Source organism: Prionailurus bengalensis, chromosome E3, assembly GCF_016509475.1.
Source record: "Prionailurus bengalensis isolate Pbe53 chromosome E3, Fcat_Pben_1.1_paternal_pri, whole genome shotgun sequence".
NCBI classification, from domain to species: domain Eukaryota; kingdom Metazoa; phylum Chordata; class Mammalia; order Carnivora; family Felidae; genus Prionailurus; species Prionailurus bengalensis.
The window spans coordinates 33102117-33115581 of NC_057357.1; the positions used below are offsets into that span (position 1 = coordinate 33102117).

At 39.6% G+C, this 13465-nt stretch overlaps 1 protein-coding gene across 2 annotated transcripts in view; it reads right to left on the reverse strand.

Moving 5' to 3' along the window:
- The window catches only part of ATF7IP2 (activating transcription factor 7 interacting protein 2), a 58858-nt gene extending 46007 nt beyond the window's left edge, over positions 1-12851 (reverse strand). The window contains exons 1-2 of one of the 2 annotated variants that reach the window (XM_043560548.1): positions 12763-12851; positions 477-542 (exon numbers count right to left, since the gene is read on the reverse strand). The gene's annotated coding sequence lies outside the window, so the exon portion shown is untranslated. Of the gene's footprint in view, positions 1-476; positions 543-12417; positions 12610-12762 lie in introns of those variants that run through there. The other variant, XM_043560549.1, reaches the window with a different exon arrangement.
- Positions 12852-13465: the final 614 nt, after the last annotated feature.

The window sequence follows — 13465 nt, forward strand, 5'->3', positions numbered from 1 at the left end:
CCGACTGCGCCACCCAGGCGCCCCAATGGCACCTTCTTAAAGCCTTCCTAATGTTCAAATTTCCAAAATAAATGGTAGTGCAGGAGTAATTCCCAGTAGGAGTATAAAATAAATGCTAAAGATACACAACGTGATGCCAGTTCAAACAAGAAAGCCAATTTAGGTTTTGTAATAACTTCTCATAATTTAAGAAAAATCTCCATAAGAGAGAAAAATATCTTCGTGTTTCTCAGTATCTATATCAAGTCTGATCTAAACTGCAGGTAGGTAAATGGCTTAAAGGAAAGAACTCTGCCAAGTGACAATCAAAAGCATAATAAAAGCAAAATATAGATATATATAATATATACGGGCATGGTAGACCAGTTATCTAGCAAACTATAGAGAATTTATTAAACTGAAAGAATCTGAGACTTTTTAAGGCACAAACGACAGTCAAAACTACCTAATTTTGTCATTTGTAACTACATTCTTACCTGAAGCTTTTATCCTTTTTATTCACTATTTCATATGATCATGAACAGTTCCAGGATTTGTGAGACCTGAAGGTTGAGGTGAATAGTTATTTAATAACAAGAAAAAAAAATCAGAACAAATTCAAATTTAAAAAAAAGCCTGTCATGTATAAATAAACATCACAAAATCCAGAAAAAATAGCATACTTTCATTAATCAAGGGCCTGATACAATATAGGATCCTGTTTTGCCTCTATGACTGAATATCTGCCTCTTAGTGAACATAATTTTTGCAGAATTTCCCATAGAAAGAATGATCAAACCAAGGCTTTCTTCCAGCATGGTTAATTTTTTTTGTAATGTTTATTTACTTTAGAGAGAGAACACAAGCAGGGGATGGGCAGAGAGAGGGAAACACAGAATCTGAAGCAGGCTCCAGGCTCTGAGCTGTCAGCATAGAGTCCGACATGGGGCTTGAACGCACGAACTGTGAGATCATGACCTCAGCTGAAGTCAGACACTTAACCGACTGAGCCATGCAGGCGCCACTATGGTGAAGTTTTAATTGAACATGCTGTTATTTTTTTTTTTTTTAACAAAGAGAGAAGTTCTTTTGATTGGAAATCCATGAGAGCTATATCCTCTACTTACATTTTTAAACATGAGGTAACTGGGAAGTCTTCCTGACTACCTTCTGGCTTCATAAATTTCAATTTGTGGCTTCTTTACTCCTCACATATTTCAGGTGCCAGGCACTGAAGACCACATTCCCATCACAATCAGGCCAACAGGCAATAATTACCTACACTCAAAAGTGACTATGAACCACAAATGTATTCTATTAAACCCACACTCAGGATATCCTTAATCACAATCTGCCTGAAGCTGTTCTACTGCCAGGTGACACAGAGGTAAGGGGAAATGAAGATGAAGAGAGACAGTAGTCTTACATGATTACAGCATCTTATTTTTTAAAATCTTACAAAAACTTCCAACCATGTGAATACACTGCCATGGTCCTTTCTCATGGCCTTTAGAGAAGGCCGAAAATAGTGAAAAGCCCTGAAAACTTTGGGGGAAATATGCCCCTCCATATGATGCATCCAAAAGGCATGTAATATCCATTAATTATGAAATACAACAATTTGAAAGTACTGAATATTTTTGGGGTGTCTGGCTGGCTCAGTCAGAAGAGCATGTGACTCTTGATTTCAGGGTTGTGAGTTTAAGCCCCACCCTGGGTGCAGGGATTACTTAAAAAATACTGAATACCTTTGAACCACACACCACTCATTCAATCAACTACTACCAGTAACTTTCATTTACTTAAGTTTCCCTATACCATGTCTCCTCCCTGGTACCCATTCTAAGATAATTCTATATCCTTAGTTTTGAGTTTATACTTCTATTACCCTTTGTAAGTTAGTTTCGTTGTAAATGTCATTGTAAACAGTATAGTTTAATTTTGTTTAGAGTAACTTATAGTTTTCTAACACTTGTTCCTTCATGAATATCCCAGACTCATCCACACAATTGTATATAGCAATAATTCATACATTTTAATGGCATTATAATGACCGATTGCGTCAATATAACAAAACTTGTTTATTTACTTCTCTATGAAGACATCTGAGTCACTTCCAGTTTTCTTTTTCTGACGAATACTTGTTTCAAGGGGGCATATCTGTATAAATTTTTTGAGTGGATCTGTTGGGTAGCAGGTAAGATATACAAGTGTTCAACTTTTCAAGATAGACAAATTATTTTCCAAAGCAGGTATACCAATCTACATCTCTATGGTCAATATATGAGAGTTACCACTATCCACATCCCCTCAAGCCTTTGGTACTGCCAGACTTAATTTTTATCAATCTACCTGGATATAGATATATATCCCAACTGTCTTTATTTGCATTTCCCTAATTACTAGCATCTTCTCATGTTGATTGGCTATACAGCTTTCTTTATCTGCAAAATTCCTGGTTATATCTTAATTTTTTTTTTTTGACTGGGTTTTTTCTAAAGCTTATTTATATTTTTTGAGACAGGGACAGCGTGAGTGGGGGAGGGGCAGAGACAGGATTCCAAGCAGGCTCCATGCTGTCCCCACAGAGCCCAAACTGGGGCTCAAACTCCTCCAAAATAATTACCTGAGCAGAAACTAAGAGTTGGGATGCTTAACCGACTGAGCCATTCAGGCGCCCTGGGTTGTCTTTTCTTATTTACATATTAAGAAAACTTAATAGATTATGAGTAATAATCCTTTGTCAACCATTTGCTGAATGAGTTACAAGTATCTTGGATCTTCCTAATTTTTATATTGACAAATTTCTTTCTTTTTTTCTTTTATGGCCAAAGTTTAATCTCCCTTGAGAAATCGTTTCCCACCCCCATGGTAATGTATGAAATAATAAGGCCCACTGGAGGTACAGAAGCCTTCTTCCGAATAGGTTATCTCGGGACATGGACCTGTAGCGTGGCTGCGTTAACTATAAAAGTATATGATATAAATGCAGACCTGAGTGAGTATATAATAGAAATACTTGCTCAGAATTATTTTTAAAGTTTATAAACATGAGAAAATGGGTCATTAACTGCAACTTGCTCGTTGATAAAACTTAGGGCACTAAAGAGAGACAAATCACTTCTGTATCAGTATGCTTAGGGAGAAATAAGTAACACTGCCAGTAAAGGGCTCAGGGAATTTAAGTACTGGTAACTACCTAAAAGGTAAACTACAGTTTACATGTTGTAGAGAGGTTTAGTGAAATTTATTACTGGTAGATTAAAACTTAAAAAATTGTAATTGGGGGATCCCTCCCATCACCAGAGCTCCTGACACTCTTCAACCGTGAATCCTGTGCTTCGATCCTTTGCTGTCAAATAAACCACATTTGACACATCATTGGAATCATGGTACTGTTCTGCAGCATAAGGATGGAAAAGACAAGTCATCTATATTACCTCAAGTTTTAAAGACCTGTCTTTTGTAATTTAAGTCTTTAATCCATCTAGAACTGATTTTAGAATGTACTGGAAGGAAGGAATCTAAATTCGTTTTTCCCTCAGGTGTATAATTAATTGTTGGCCAGTATCCTGTTAATTTTTAACTTTAAAAACATAATGTCTCTTTTATTTATCTGATGATGTAACTCCTTCTGAACATACTGTTGTTCATCCCATCAATTTTAGATGTCTCTTGTAAAACTTACTGATTTTAGTCTAATGAATCTTTCAATATAATTTAATCAAATTACGTGTAATATAAATGCCATTAAAGCTTTAGTTTATATTGGTGTTATGCCTCTCTGATTTTCACAGCTTTTTGCTGTTACGTTTTCCTTTCTGTTATTTGTAATCTCCATATTATGCTTCACTATGAAAATGTCCTTTTTATTTTTTGTTCTTTTTTTAAGGTCTACACATGCTTTCCAATTCCACGGATTTTAGTATATTTAAAAGTTTTCCGGGGCGCCTGGGTGGCGCAGTCGGTTAAGTGTCCGACTTCAGCCAGGTCACGATCTCGCGGTCCGTGAGTTCGAGCCCCGCGTCAGGCTCTGGGCTGATGGCTCGGAGCCTGGAGCCTGTTTCCGATTCTGTGTCTCCCTCTCTCTCTCTGCCCCTCCCCCGTTCATGCTCTGTCTCTCTCTGTCCCAAAAATAAATAAACGTTGAAAAAAAAAAAAAAAGTTTTCCAAAAGCATTTCAGCCAATGTTTCAGTAACCACTGAAGTACAAAATGAAACATTATTTGAATACACATTATTAAAACAAATATCCAAGGGGAGCCTGGCTGGCTCAGTTGGAAGAGCATGTGACTCTTGATTTCTGGGTTGAAGTTTGAGCCCAACTTTGGGTATAGAGAGTATTTAAAAAGTATTTAAATTTTACATCCCGGATTTTACCCTACTTTAATGTTATATATACTTTCAAGAATAATTTTGGATATTTACATTCTGGTTCAGAGCCAAACTTCGCTATTATGAATAAACTGCTATAAACACGCATGTGTCAGTTTTTGCGTGGACTTGTTTTCATTTCTCTTGGGTAGATACCCATCGGAATTGCTGCGATATACTCTAACTCCATATTTAACCTTCTGAGAAAGGTTGTTTTTCAAAGCATCTAGACAAATTTACATTTACACCAGGAGTGAATGACAGATCTCGTTTTAGGATCACTTCCTCAACACTCACTATGATCTCTTTCCTAGTATACTCATCTTGGTGAGGGTGATGTGATACCTCATTTTCATTTCCCTGATGGTTGCTAATGCTGCTTACTGGCCACGTTTATCTTGTTTATTCAGCTCATTTTCCACTTTAAAATTGGGTTATTTGCCTTATTATTAACTTATAAGAGCTCTTTGTATATTCTAGATTTCAGTATCTTTTCACATATGATTTGAAAACTTCTCACACTCTGTAGGTGTCTTTTCAATTTCTTGATATCCTTTAAAACCTCAAGTTTTTAATTTTGATAATGTCCACTTTAGTTTTTTATTTGTTGCTTGTGCTTTTGGTGTCATATCTAAGGAATCACTGCTTAATCCAGGGTCATGACTATTTACTGTTGTTTAAAAATTTTATAGCTTTATTTCTTGAAATCCATTTTAATTTATATATAGTATCAAGAGGGTCCATTTATTCTTTTGCATGTGGACATTTGTTCCAGCACCATTTGAAAAGGCCATTCTTTCCCCCACTGAATTGTTTTGGCGCTCTTGTCAAAAACCAATTCATTTCACTGTTAAGGCATATTTAAAGGTTCTCAATTTTATCCCATTGACATATAGGTCTGTCCTTATGCCAGTACCACAGAGTCTCAATTACTGTAGGTTTCTGCTAAGTTTTAAATTTAGGATGTGAGTCCTCAACTTTGTTTGTTTTGGCGCGGTGGGGACAGGGGGATTGTTTGGACTGAGTTCCTTGACTGTGTATATGAATTTCAGGACCAGATTAACAATTTCTGCAAAGAAGCCTACTGGATTTTGATAGGGGTTGTGTTCAACCTATAGATCAACTTAGGGAATATTACTACCTCAATTCTACCAAACATTCTGATCCATGAACATGGAAGTCTTTCCATTTTTAGATCTTTAATTTCTTTCAAAAGCATTTCATAGTTTTTAGAGCTTTGTACTTCTTTTTGATGCTATTTAATTGAAACTGTTTTTCTTAATTTCATTTCTGTATTGTTCGTTGCAAGTACATGGAAATTCAACAGAATATTGTATATTGATCTTGCCTGCAACATTGTTGACCTTGTTTTTATCTCTAGTTTTTTGAGGCTTCTTTAGAATTTTCCACAAATAAGATTCTGTCATATGTCAGTAGTTTTATTTCTTCCTTCCTAGTCATGATGCCTTTTATTTCATTTTCTTGCCTATCCTAACTAGAAACTCCAGTATAATGTAGAACAGAAGTGGTGAGAACAGACATCCTCATTTTATTTGGACTCAGGGGATAACCTTTACTCTGTAACCATTTTTGTATGATGTTAGCTGTGTATTTTTCACAGATAACCTTTATCAGGATAAGGAATTTCCCAACTATCTTTACTTTGTTGAGTGTTTTTGTCATAGAGGAGCATCGGATTTTGTCAGAGAATGTTTCATCTATTAACATAACCATATGGCTTTGTTCTCTATTCCACGGATACATTATATTATTGTATTTTTGGATGTGAAACCAACCTTGCATTCCTGGGACAAATCCCACTTGGTCATGGTGTATAATCTTTTCTGTGTTGCTGGATTGAATTTTTTAGTATTTTGTTGATGATTTTTGCATTTATATTCATAAGAGATATTGTTCTGTGGTTTTCTTGTGGTGTCTTTGTCTGATTTTGTTATCAGAGGACTACTGGCCTCCCAGAATTAGGGACGTGTTCCTTCCTCTTGTATTTCTTAAAAGAATTTATTAAAAATTGGTATTTTTAAATGTCTTGTAAAACTCAACAATAAACCCATTTGTGACTGGGCTCTTCTTTGCCTTCTAATTCAATCCCTTTACTTGTTATAGGTCTGTTCAGGTTTTCTATTTCTTCCTGAGTCAGGTTTGTTCATTTGTGTCTCTAGCAATTTGTCTGTTTCAACTACTTAATTGGCTGGTATACAAGTGAGTTGTTCTATTCTCTTATTTATTTTTTTAACTTCTGGAAGGTCAGTAGTAAGCCTCCCTCCTTCATTCCTGATTTCAATTATTTGAGTCTCTTTCATGGTCAGTCTAGGTAAAAGTTTGTCAATCTTTTTGATCTTTTGGAAAAACAACTTTTGGTTTCCTTGATTTTCTCTATTTTTTATTTTATTAATTTCCACCACACTCATTATTTCCTCCATTCTGCTGACTTAGGTTTAGTTTGCTCTTCTTTTTGTATTAAAGTTAGGTTATTGACTTGAGGTATGTTTCAATACAGGCATACATCACTACAAAATTTTCTAATGATTGCTTTAATTTTGCTCCAAAGTTTTGGCATATCATTTTCATTCATTTCAAAGTATTTTCTATTTTTCCTTGAGTTCATCTTTTACCCACTGGTTATTTAGTAGGAGGTGTTGAATTTCCACATAGTTGTGAATTGCTCAAGTTTCTTCTTGGCATTAAATACTAATTTTATTCCACTGTTATCAATCTGCTTCATTGACTTCAATCCTCTTAAATTTGCTGACGTTTGTTTTATGGCATAGTGTGTCTACACTGGAGAATGTTCTCCATACATGAGAAGAACATATTCTGCTGTTATCTTGTTGAGTGTTCGCAAGACATCTGTTCGGTCTAGTTGGTTCATAGCGTTGTTCAAATCTTACGGTCTCCTGCCTAGTTTTCTGTACATTAAGAAAGGGCAGTACTGGTCTCCAACCATTCTTTTTGAATTGTCTATTTCTCCCTTCAATTCTTGTCAATATCTGCTTCATAGATTTTGGTACTGTTATTAGGTGTATGTATATAATTGTTATAAATTCCTGACGGACTGCTCCTTTTTTTATAAAACATCTCTCTGCTAGTAGCATCTTTTGTTCTAAAATCTGTTTTGTCTGAAATCAGTATAATCACTCTTTCTTAAGGTTGCTCTTTGCATGATAGATTTTTCTATCCTTTCATTTTCAACAAATTTGTAGCTTTCAATCTAAAGTGTCCCCTATAGACAGCATATAGTTGGATGCGGTTTTCCCGCCAGTCTGAAAATCTGTTTAATCCATTGTTTAATCCATTAATATCTGACATTAATATTGACAATTCGATTTATGTCTACATTTAACATTTTGTTTTACAGGTCTCACATCAAGAAAATTGAAAGTCTTTTCTATTTTCTGAAGAGTTTGTGTTTGCAAATGGTTATTACTTCTTCCTTAAATGTTAGAAATAATTCACCATAATGCCACCTGGCTTGGAATTAACTTAGTAATAAAGGTTTTCAATTATAATTGAATTTTTAAAAAGAGACACAGGACCATTCATATTTTCTACATCTTTTTGTTACTTTTAGTGGTTTTTCTCCTTTCAACAGAATTTCAAATTTATCAAGTTCTTCATAATTTTCTCTAATTATATTTGTATCATCAGTAAGATTTGTAGTATTTTTTTTTTTCTTTTCCTTTCTTAAGATGAGTGGGTAGCGGCTCAGGCCATGTTCAGTCTCTAGCTGTCTTACCACCCATACTAGCTTCTTAGCTCATCTGGGCAGATGTCAGGGCAGTGAGTGAAGTCAGAGGATATTGGCACCCATTGGGCCCTAGAAGTTGGTTTTCCTGCAAGCCTGGCCCAGTGGTCCGGCAGGATGAAGTCATTCTGGTCCTTGGCTGTCTAGCACTGGGCCACTGTCTGCTGTTGTTGCTGCCACTGCTCCTTCCTTGCCCTTGTAGCCAGTCAGGCTTCAATGAAGCTCTTTTTATTCTTGATATTAGTGATGTGGGTTTTTTTCCCCCCTTCATCATTTTTACTGGAAATCTATCTATTGAATCAATACTTACAAAGCACTGACTTTGGCTTTGTTGACCCTCTATTGTATGTAGTGTTCATTTCCTGTTGGCATAATTCCATTTTCTTCAGGCTTGATTTGTTGCTCTTTTTCCAGCTTGAGATAAAAACTCAGATCTTTCATTTTCAGCTGCTTTCCCCTCTTCACTTTTTGCATCTAAAGCTATAAAATTTTTCTCTAGTTCTGCTTCAGTTGAGTCCCATACATTTTGATAAACTCACTCTCAATTTTATCATTTGGTTCAAAATATTTCCAATTGTCATTAGAATTTCTTCTAGGATCTGTGGATGATTTCAAAACATTAATTTCCATGCAATTGCAGATTCCCTATTTATATTTTTGTTGAAAGTTAGCTTAATTGCACCAGAGTCAGAGAATATCTTCCAAAATGACTATCTTCCAAATGGTATTTGTTGAGGCTAGCTTCATCGTCAATTTTTCCAAAAGCTCCATATATACTTGAGCAGAACCTGTATTCTAACACTGTTGAGTATAATGTTGTTATATGTAAATGCCAACTAGTGCAGATGTTCTTAGTTGTACTGTTCACAACCTTCCAGCTATTAAAAACACTGGATTTGTGCACTTCTTTTGATTTAATCATTGTTTTCTTTATATAGTTTGAAGCTGTTAAGTACATACTGATTTATTTTCTCTATTCCTGGTGATGGATTGGTTTTCATTACAAAATCTCTTGCAATGCTTCTTGCTGCAAAAGTATCTTAATACATTATCAACAGTAAATAAATGTCAATTGTATTTTTTTTTAAATCCACTGAACCAAGTATTTACCTTCCCTTTACTAAAAGTAAAACTTAGAAACCAACCAACCTGAGCTAGGTTATGTAATTTGTTCAAGGAAACATAGTTCAGAGCCAGAATTTAATCTTAGGATCTTAAGATTCAAGGAAATCTTGTATCACAAGTACAAATCAGATTAGGAATTATGAAGGGACAGGGTTATCTTCAGGGCTATACAATGGTCAACAAATTGACAAAACTTGACCAATTTGTGACAGGTGATTATCTGATAATGAGCATGAACTAATTACTACTCTAAGTGTGGTCCATGGACCAGCTGCACCAGCCACTTTCTAAGTGCTAGCAGAATTTTACTTTTATTTTAAAAACTTTCATCAATGTAATGCCCTAAAATCAAACAGTTATAAAGTGCTCATAATGAAATGTAGTTGCTTGTCAGCACTCCTTAATGCCCGGTGGCAATCAATTTTAATCAATTTAACAACCTGTTTTTATTTCAGTATTTTTAAATATCTTTACAGTAGTTATCTCCTGAGTTACAAACTAGTAATTATCAATTCCTATATATTTACAAATGAGATTTAGCGGTTTTCTACACCCTACACATCTTTTTTTTCTTAAAATCACATCTGTAGCTAACCCAATACATTGTTATAGACAAGTATTTTCTATATAAACAGTAGATCATCGCTGTCAGCATGGAGCCTCATGTGGGGCTGGAACTCATGAGGCATGAGATCATGCCCTGAGCCCAAACCAAGAGTTAAATGCTTAGCCTACTGAGCCACTCAGACACCTGTAATGTCATGTTTAAAGATCACATCTTCAAAAATGCCTTCCCTTGGGGCACCTGGGTAGCTCAGTCGGTTAAGCACCAAACTCTAGGTTTCCTCTCAGGTCATGATCTCATGGTTCAGGAGTTCAAGCCCTGTGTTAGGCTGTGCACTGAGAGCACAGAGCCTGCTTGGGATTCTCTGTCTCCCTCTCTCTGCCCCTCCCCCACTCGGACTTGCTCTGTCAGAAAAAAAATTTAAAAAGCCTTCTCCCAAGATAACAACTTTCTTCTCTGAAGATGCCATTACATATATTTTTAGTTATGAGCTTTGAGGGCAGAGGTGTATCTTATTTACTTTTATATCCTCAGGAAGGTAGCTTTCATATAGCTTTAAAAAATGCTGCTTAAATGTATACTTCTAAAACTTAATCCAGAAAGTCAACCAGGGTTAGTCTTTCTTTAAGTACCCAAACAGGCCTCAGCAATTTTTGCCATTGGGAGCTCATAAGCTACTTCTTATCAGCAGCACTATATAGAGTCTCTACATTTACCAGATCAGTCTATGAACATCCCTGTATCCCAAGAAATTTTATCAGGAATTCAAAAATTCAAACTAATCTGATCATCTCCCCTACCCAGAGTGTCATAGTTAGTTCTCTCCAAATATCGCCGGACTACAATCTTTTCTTTCCCACTCAGACTGGTAAAGCTGAAGGGCAAGAAGCTACTGGAGTCTACGGTAATGCATTTTAAAGGTATGGGTTGGGGCACCTGGGTGGCTCAGTCGGTTGAGCATCTGACTTCGGCTCGGGTCATGATTTCACAGTTCATGGGTTCGAGCCCCGTGTCAGGCTCTGTGCTGACAGCTCTGAGCCTGGAGCCTGTTTCAGATTTTGTGTCTCTCTCTCTGCCCCTTCCCTGCTCATGCTGTGTCTCTGTCTCAAAATAAACATTAAAAAAAATAAAAATAAAAATAAAGGTATGGGTCAAGGTTTAATTAAAACTCAGAGAAAATAATATTTAAATGATGTAAGAACAGGAGACAGAAAAGAACAGAATGCAGTTTTTTTTATATTTAATATCTCAATGACAACACTTGTACATTTAAAGTTATAAAGTTTGTTTTTATTACTAACAACTATCCAATGTATTACTTAAAATCTGGTTACATGAAATGAATGAAATAAAATGAAATGAAATAAATCTTCCCACACCCACGATGATAGAATTACATGATATCCACAAGAATTTTCAAACCAGAATTCAAGATACTAACTAGTAAGGAGATAACAGTGGGCTGAAAGCTGAGGTATGTACAAGTCAATAAGGTAAACAGAGCAGAAAATTCAAGATGTACCTAGACACACCAGTTCTTAAAAGACAGAAATCGTTTCCAATAAGACACTCTTCCTGCATTTCTGTTGAGGCAGAAGTTAATCTTTGGGTGTGGTCTGTGCAAATCTGCAGATAAAGCTGAGATAGGCAGATTAGTTTGATTAGCGTCACACTCAGCATCTCTGAAAACCGAAGTGAAGGACACATGACCAAGGCAAACTTCACAAAAGATGAATTCAGGGTCATCAATCCTTGATTCAGAGGCTGCATTTCTACATTTTCAATAGCTCTCCTGGGACATAAATTATCTTGACCTTGACTGTTCTTCACCATTTGTTTTGCAAGTAAGCAGGCTGCTGGTCCGTTTGCTGGCTACAAATAAACGCGTGACAGGATTGTCACGAAAAGCCTTATTAAATCCCAACCTGGAGTTAACAGACTCTGTACGTGGACAGGACGCAAATTCTTCCAACGTTTTACTTCCACGGGGTTGGAGTTATTCGGTCCGCTTCTCTTTCTAGATCTTGGCCACACAGAAGTCTTCAGGACAGCGCAGACTAGCTTGTCCCAGAGCCAACAACAGGTGCCGGCTCCTAACGTCAGAAGCGTCGTCTTCAACAGTCACGCGCACAAGTCGGCGAAGTCAAGTTTTCCAAGTACAGCCAGGCTGGGGTCCGAGAGGCAAGGCAAACTAACCGCCTCCTCTCCTTACCGTGCACATCCTTGGACTTGGCCAAAATGGGGGAGAGAGAGCAGGTCAGGCGGCGGCACGAAGAAGAAAACGGTCTCTGATACGAAAATATGTACATACACATTTGTAAGCGCTCCTAAAAGCCAGAGCGCCTGCGTGGGAGGGAGACCCATCTCCGCGAAGACTCGGCTGCAGGATCCCTAGCGCCGCCAAGCTCAACAGGTGTCCAAAACACGTGTGCGCGCCAGGCCCCGGGCTCGCAGGGGCTCCCTCCGTCCCCGGGCTCACTTCCCAACGCCACGTCTCGACGGCAGTCTCCCCGCCGCCAGGGGAGCCGCGCCGGCGCCCGGCCGAGCGCCGGGGACCACCTTCCCCCGCGGCCGCTAAAGTAGTCCGGCCGGGCCTCGACCCCGTACTTACTCGGAAGGATAAAACCCCGCGGCCGACGCGGTGCCCCTCCGCGGCCGCCACTCCCACCCACGCGGGGCGCCTCAGCCGCCGAGCGCACACCGCTGTCGCCTCCCGCGCCGCCCGCCGGGGAAGCGCCGCGGACGCGTGCTCTCGCCCGTTGCGGGCGTCCTCCCGCCCCGTCGGAGCCCCGGCTACTCCGCGGGGGCCTCTCGCTCGGCCCCGCCGCCGCTGCCGCCCTGCTCGCTAGGCGTCCCCGGGCTCCTGCGCCGACCCTCAGAGAGGCGCGCGGCGCCGCGCAACCGCCGACCCTGCCAACCGCCGCTCGCGCGGGGCTCCCGCCCGGTCCCCACGTACCTCCGGCGGCTCCCCACCGACCGCTTTCTTCAACGGGAGCTCAAGGAACAGTAACCGCCGCGCACAATAACTCTCCCGCGCGGACCTCGGGGGTAAGTCTGCCCGTGCCCGCCCCCGCCGGACTCCGGGCCAATGGCAGCGCGAGCGTGCCGTGGCCCGGCCAATCAGGGGCGCCCGGGTGGAGTGGGCGGGGCGAGAGGGGGCGGTGGCAGGGAAGTGGAAGTCGGCGGCGGGGTGCCTCTGGGCTGGAGCGCTGGTTCGCGTCGGGCCGTGGTGCTCACCGGTCCGGTGGCGGCGCCCTGCGTCTGGGCGGGCGGTCGTTCTGGGTGATTCGCGCGACGCGGTAGTTTTCCGAGCGACGTGACTCGTGAAACTTTTTATAAAAACCGATTGGAATCTTCAAAATGTTGCCTTTAAAGCTTCATTTCTTTGGATGAAGGAGTTTTTGGACGACTCCTTAAATTTTGCCACCCAGGCGAGAGGACATGGCCCACTTGTGTTTTCTTGAGTTTCCTGAATTATCCCGGCACCCTGTCACCCTGGGCTGCGTTAGATTTCCCAGGCAGATGATGGCTCTGTTTGTGATCGCTGTGTGTTCGTCAGTTCTGAGTGTCCTCTCTGTGCTCGGCGCAGGGAGTGTAACCGTCAGTTTTTCCATGACGCGTCTCTCATCGCCGAGGGGACAACTGCTTGCCGTGTAGTA